This window comes from Dendropsophus ebraccatus, chromosome 11, assembly GCF_027789765.1.
Source record: "Dendropsophus ebraccatus isolate aDenEbr1 chromosome 11, aDenEbr1.pat, whole genome shotgun sequence".
NCBI lineage: Eukaryota > Metazoa > Chordata > Amphibia > Anura > Hylidae > Dendropsophus > Dendropsophus ebraccatus.
In genome coordinates this window covers 25355360-25363356 of record NC_091464.1, presented here as the reverse complement: position 1 = coordinate 25363356, position 7997 = coordinate 25355360, and positions in this window count along the sequence as shown.

Below are 7997 nucleotides of genomic sequence, written 5' to 3'. Positions count from 1 at the left end.
TCACAGCTCAGCTTTCAGCTCTGGTAAAATGTAAGAGGAGCTGTGATTGGACACTGGTGTAAATGGCCCACGGCAACCAATCACAGCTCAGCTTTCAGCTCTGGTAAAATGTAAGAGGAGCTGTGATTGGACACTGGTGTAAATGGCCCACAGCAACCAATCACAGCTCAGCTTTCAGCTCTAGTAAAATGTAAGAGGAGCTGTGATTGGACACTGGTGTAAATGGCCCACAGCAACCAATATGGTGTAAATGGCTCACAGCAACTACATATCAGCAAATCTAGCCTGACTTCCCTTAGTAAATTTGGCAGGTTTTTCACGTGACATAAGTAAAACCCGACCTTACTTACACACAAATAAAATATATGAATTATTCAACAATTGATTCAGTGATTGGCTGACCAAGCTGTCACTGCTAGCCCTGTCCATCTTGAAAGGGGAAACGGGATCACTCAGCTGGGACCCAGAGGTGACGCAGGAACACAGTGGGGTACCGCGGAAAGACGAGAATAGGCTATTTGTTATGTTGTCTTTGCGCAGAATACCTCTTTAACCTAACAATATTAGGCTAGGTTCACACTGTGGTAGCAGTGTACACCAAGAGGATATAGCCCAGACCTATAGGTCTGATGAATACATATGATAGATGCCACTGATTCCACATTGGGCCCCATGGCCCCGTATATGGCACGGTATATGGTTTATTTACAGGGTTCAGCTGAATAGAATCTCATGGAAGTTCGTGCTTTTTCATACAACAGAACTAAAAACATGCCGTCATAACTCACCTGACCCTGGACCGCCCTTTTCTGCTGTTTCGGCAAAACAGTAACAGTAAGTGAATAAATATTATATCTGCACGGATAGTTGTCTTTTAAAAAAAAAAAAAAACAACAACAACAACATAGCTTCAATAATCAGATTATAGTTATGTACAAAGAGGATATCCTATAATGTGCTTCAGTATGCTGCATGTCTAAGTGAAGAGAACCAGACCACTTCTACATCTCAGTTAATACAATATTGAATTATCTATGTTATTTGTGTCCACAGACAACAGAGACTGTGATTCTGTCTATTTATGCGATACCTTAACAAGAATCTTTTACATATTATTCTATGTATGCTCCTCAACATTATAAATTGTACCACCACGAAGGAAGAATCATGGAACTATGAAAATCAATATACATGTTAATGTTAAAAAATGAAGCAAAAATATTCAAAACATCTCAATATATTCAGTATCCAGTAAGACAACCGTGCACAGGAATACACACACTTGCGCGCCTTGGCGTACTATCAACAGGGTTATTAATGGTGGTCTGAGAAATGTTCTATAAGCTAAATGCACTTGGGCATGCAAATATTTGGCTGCTAGCAGCTCTCTTTACAACTGCTGACCAATAATGTCTGAGATGCTGCAAGCCATGGGAGAATGTTTAGGGCTGGCAGGCTCCTCATAGTAGCATGAGCGTGGCATTACCATAATGAAAGATGGCTCTTAGGACACTTCGGCACTTTGTTCCACAACCAAACCATTGTAATTTCGAATTGTTAGTTTACCTGGAATGAAAACTAGAGGGGTCCGACTACCGTACATCATACCGCTCTACTGGCATGAGTGGTGTGCGGCATTCCTGGCACTGTCAGAGTGGCGTGAGGAATTCCTGGCACTGTCAGAGTGGCGTGCAGCATTCCTGGCACTGTCAGAGTGGCGTGCAGCATTCCTGGCACTGTCAGAGTAGCGTGCGGCGTTCCTGGCACTGTCAGAGTAGCGTGCAGCATTCCTGGCACTGTCAGAGTGGCGTGCGGCGTTCCTGGCACTGTCAGAGTGGCGTGAGGAATTCCTGGCACTGTCAGAGTGGCGTGCAGCATTCCTGGCACTGTCAGAGTGGCGTGAGGAATTCCTGGCACTAGCAGAGTGGCATGCGGCATTCCTGGCACTGTTATGAAAGCATCCACATCAATGTCGCATGTAACAACCCTGATGCATGTACCAGTGTCCTATGGGGATGGCTAGGTTATGGCCTATAAACATCCAGCATCATGGGTGGTACGTACGACAAAGATGTGGATGCCAGTGGAAGTTTAACGTTTAACTGTACCATGGGTCCTGGGTTGTCTACAGAATTTTCTGGAATTAAGGCCTTTTCTGAAATTTAGGCCTTATGAAATATTTTTGTTTTCTGTTACTTTGCATTTGGTGTCTTACTATTCTACCCCGTGTAATAGTAATAAGTCCTGTGTAATAAGAGCCTAAGGCCTCATCCTCACATCATTTTTTTAAGACCTCAGAAATTAGGATCAGTGATGTCCTGGTGAAACCATCAGTGTGACATTAGTTTTGCATCAGTCTTTGAGGACCCACAAAAATGGATAGGAGGGTAATAAAAGGCCACATGGTGGAGCCTGCTAGGGCTTGCTAGGTAATGCTTTAGTATAAAATGGACAGCACATGGATCGTGCATCCATATGCCGTCTATTAAAAACAGACCCATTGACTTCTATTGGAGTTTATATTTTTCAAAAGACGAACCATATAAGTGCAGGTCCTACTTTTTTGTGGAACAGATCAGTGGTCTAAAACTGATCCCTTTTCAAAATGGATGTGTGGATAAACACTTTAAATTCAATGGGTCATTTTTCTGTCCGTGAATCAGGATCCTGATTTAGGGAGAGAAAAAATACTGATGTGTGAATCCTGTGTGAGTCCTGTTCCCTGTTTTCCAGCAATTTTCAATTAAAAAAAAAAGTTTTAAAATTTATAAAACAAATGTAATTTATGAGGCCATACATAACATTCAAGCAACCCTTTGCTATGAGACCAATATAGAGAGAAGACTTCTTTTTGTTTGGCCAGTCTCCATTGTAGCGGGTGCTGAGAATTTACACATGGATGTGGTCTCTGCAAGTGCTACAACAAAGGAATGTACTGAAAAAAAAAAAAACATTAAGGCAGTAGGTAGAAATGTGGCAGTGTCAAGCAGAACATTGCTGAAAGAATTATCACCACTTCAATACCTAAAAAACAATATCCAGAACCCATTGTTTTCTCAGAATTTAACTGCTTAATAATGATAAAGATTTTAAGATGTTTGCTTTCAACGGCGCCTTTAACTTTTTAAAATTCTCTTTATTTGGACACAGAAATAGATGAATTGTTAGCAGGCCATGTAATGAGAACATTATCACATCAAATAATCATGAAGATCATTACATAAAAGTGACCTAGAATTTCCACTTGGATAAACAAGGAAATAGAGAAGAAAAACAATCCTCCTATCCTGTATGCTCACCTCCCATTTTTCCTCCTGTACGCCATAGGAGGTATTGGACAGGATGAGCCGTCAGATTGCTAGAGTTTAGGAAAGAAGCTGTGCCCAAAAGTATGAAATAATTTTATGGGTGGCTGCTGCCCAAATAAATGCTGCCCACTCTTTTTTTTCAGCATGGTTATATTACTCTTAATGTTGTTCCTCTTTTATATATATATATATATATATATATATATATATATATATATATATATATATAAAAACAGCTGTAAAATTTTTTTGCCTTTTTTTATTGTCCTAAAAAACAACTTTTAAACTTGCAGCCCTGCACCCCCAGGCAGGATTTCTCCTATTCATAATTGAGCCTTGAGCCTTAACTAGCCAGCACATATGTAGTGTTCAGACAGGTGATGAATAGGAGAAATTGTGCCTGGGGCATTCCTAATGGTAATAGGAAGGAGGGACAGAGAGGCGGTGCAGGCCTAGGGCACAGGTACTCTAGGACACTCCAATTTGTCACAGGGCTACAAGTATAACTGCCAAACAAACCCCAATAGAGATCTTAGATTAAAAGCAGCTGAGGGTACGAGCGGTTGGGGGGGGGGGGGGTTGTGGGTACGGAGTTGCTTTAATGTACACCTACTACTATAGATGAGATGTTAGGTGTAAAGGGAGTTGTTTGGGTTGGAAAGGTGCTATGTAAGAAGAAGGAAAACAGCAACAGCTGGAGTCAACTGCTGATGATGAGGACTAGCTAAAGGAAGGGGGTGATTGGAATATAGTAAGGAAGAGTTTTACATTACAAAGTCAACCACGGTCTAAGCTGGGAACCAATAATGATTACAAGCTGGCCAGAACTTGGGTTTTCAAAGTTATTTTAGAAGTCTTAATTTTTACCTTTCAGGCACAGTGTGGACCTTCTAGAAAAGGCAGTCAGCATCAGCTTGCATTCACACTGTCCAGGCTCTTTTCCTACACATTGCACTAGCTAGGCCCTCTATCCACTTATCAATTTCCATCTACCACTCAGGAGGCTCAAATAAGAGGGTTGAGAGTCATATTGGATAAAAGGAAAGACACCCACTTAATGTTACCAGAGAATTTCTTTTAAAAAGGTTAGTGCAGCATCCAGTGCTTCAAATAAAAGATTCAACATTATGGTAAATGATTCTAATAAAATCAAAAAAGGCCTGGCACAACTTTCTTTCATTGACAATAATCTATGTCTTCAAAACCTATTATAAAGGATAGTACAGGAAGAGTGGAATGGAATATACTAGAACATATGTTCAACATATAGGGAAATTTTTCTTTTGATTATATTTAGCCACATATCCTATATAAAATGTTTGCAAACAGTATCCTGAAGACATGAGCTACAGGCGTTAGAATTAGAATCTAAGTCTGCCAGATTGACCAACCTTCGCTGAGGTTTTGTACAAGTTAGTGCTTTGAGGCAGTAGTGTCCATGCTGAGAGGGAGAATCAGATGAAACGACTAGTATTCCCTAAAGCAATTATAAGCAATGCTATTTTTTACATTTAGCTGGAATGACAAGGACACCTTGCCCATAAGTTACATAATATAAGAATATTTTTATTATTGAGGGAAAGTATTTTATATAGTTCTGTAGTCAGATAATATTATAGTAATAAAATGAAAATAAATCAAAACCTTCCAATTTGGGACTGGTAAGCCAGACTGTTTAAATCTAATGTATCAATTCACTAAGTGAATTTTTTTTACAATACTCAGCTGATGCCGATGTAGAGGTCACAGAGGTACGGTCCATTTTTCAAAATGCCGCCCGGTTCCCACGATTGGCACTGTCTTCTTCATGTGCACTTCGGCCCAGCTTCCCCAGTGTAATAATATCCCCATTTCTAACCCCGCCCACCACTAACATGAAGCCAATCAGTGAGCACCTGGCCAAGGGGCAGGGAAACAACAGAACAGTACAAAAGACAAATTAGGTCAGCTCTCCTAAAACACCATTCACACTAGGCAGGAGCACGTTGCTATGGCTGAAACTGCAAACACACAGAAACATAGAAAAATGCAACAGCTCACCGCAATGGCAAGATACAGACCCACTACAGACATGAAAATAATTAAAAGCAGCCCCCCCCCCCCAACTGCTAAAAAAAATTAAAACAAAAATAATGAGGCTCTTGGTTACCATTAGCAAATAGTGTAAACTACCCCACCACGATAAGGTGGCCTCATACTGGGGCAGTTGCAGCCATAGCAACGTGCTCCTGCCTAGTGTGAATGGTGTTCTAGGAGAGATGACCAAATTTGTCTTTTTTCCTGTGTTCCAGAGGGGAAGTGTGGCTGCCTCTACTTGGTCGCGCACTCCACCCATCCCACCCAGATGGTTATTACTTTTGCCAGTATAAGACAGATCTTGCATGCCCAGGGCATAGGCGTATTTCATGCCATGAAAAGGCCACAGTACAGTGTAGGATCTGCCCCGGTATGAGGCCAACTTAACGTGGTGGGGTAGTTTACACTATTTGCAAATGGTAACCAAGAGCCTCATTATTTTTGTGGGAATTTTTTTGGGCAGTTGGGGGGGCTGTTTTTAATTATTTTCATGTATGTAGTGGGTCTGTATCTTGCCGTTGCGGTGACTGTAGCATTTTTATGTGTTTTTGTGTGTACACAACAGAACAGTGACAGCCTCCAAAGCAGTATAGGGAAAAGGAAAGAAGGATCTTGTGTGAAGACCAGTCAATGTGCTGTGAGGTAAAATTAAGCAATGTCTTGTGTTTGTGAGGTAGAAACAGTGACAGAGAATATAGCTGAATATATCCTGTTAAACTATAGGCCAATGCACTAATAGTGCTGAAGCTTCACTTAGGTTTGGTGACAATTGAAACTTCTTATATTTTACATAGGGGTTGCTTTATAATAATCCAAATGACCATCCTGATCAGTGATCACAATCATACAGATCTAGCTACTATTATTCAAGTTGATTATGGATGTTTATATGGATGGTGATTTGGATTTACATGGTGGTCCTATGAGGTTAATTTCAGACAAGCATAATAAAGCCACTATAAATAATTAATATTCATTGTGTATATGATGCCCTGCTGGCATAAGGATAGCTTGAAAACAGCTGAACAAATAAATTATATAAATGATAATATATATATATGTTGAAGATTAGTGACTATAACATACAACCTTTAAGTGCTCCTTTGCACGCAGTCATTTTTTTTGCTTATCTTTAACCCCTTAAATAGCCACTGTCACTAGAAAAAGCTTTTCATATGTTATAGAGACAGAGGAGAAAAGGAATCCAACAGCACACAATTGTTTGCAGCAAAAGTCCCAAGTTTTTATTTTGTTACCGAGAATACAGCAGCTGCTGCGTTCTAAGTAATGCAATAAAAGCTTGGGACATTTTTTGCAAACAATTGGATGCTGTTGGATTCTATTTCCCATGTGCATTGATATACTGGGATTTGGGATTGCTATTCATCCAGTGTGCATCTACCTCTACACCTATCTTCAAAACTCCTATCCATTGTTCTGTTGGACTTTTTTGGCCATATTACAGACTCATATCAAATGTTTTTGTCAGTTGGGGTCTGAGTGTTCAGACAATGACCAATCAGGAGCGTGGTCTCCCCTGGGTCTGTGTCACGTGACTGACATAATGTAACACAAAAAACAACAAAAAACGACCAGCACTCCGATACCACTGTTCACACTGTGCAGGTTGCATGTTGCTGTTGCCAAAATACAGACAAAAATAGAAAGATGTAACAGCAACCTGCAAGTGCTAGGCCTTTCCATATACACTCCCCCCATCGTATATACAATATCTGAAATGGAAAAAGTGCTCTAAAAATGTCTTGTACAATCCAATAATGTTAAGGTGAACCTCAGAAGTATGGACATTGTACACTGGCCTCTCCTGGTCTTAGGGCCCTATTACATGGAGCGATAATCAGCCGAATCGGGCCGATTAATAGAGACAACGATCAGCCGATAAAACGATCATTGGCTGATTGTTGGTTTAGGTTTGGACCTACAATCGTCGGGCAGCAACCGAGCATTGCTATGTGTAATAGTGATGCGCAGCTGATGGCTGATGATTGCACAAACAACTGATACCTTTCCTCTCCCCACTCCCAGTCTTCTCTCCTGTACTCTGCAACTTCCCGGTCCCGGCAGCTGCAGCGTTTGAGTGGCCGCTCAGACGCTGCTGCCGCTGGAAGCAGTATGGCCACAGTGCACAGTTTCAGACTGTGTAGAATACACCTCAATTTTAAAAACCAAATCACAGAATGGGGTGCGTAGGTATATAAAGCGTAACTTTTACTTGCTAATGGTTAAAAAAGGTACCCCACAAACAAGACCAACAAAACACCAAAAACACACATGTAGCCACTATTCCCAGGACCGGGAAGCTGCGGAGCACAGGAGAGAAGACCATGAGCGGGAAGAGGTAAGGTATCAGGCATTTGGGCAAGGGCTGCATGGACATCGCTAACAATGTCCATGCAGTCCTTACTGCCCGATTATTGGTCCATCTAATAGGTCCAGTAAATGAACGCCAATCTAGTAGATCAGTGCTCGTTTACTAAAATGATAAGGCCGTAGTCGTGCTGTGTAATAGGACCCTGATACTAAGCCTACACACTGGGCACACAGTATTATGCTAATCTCTGCTTAAATTCCTCTTGGGGTGGGGTGGGTGGA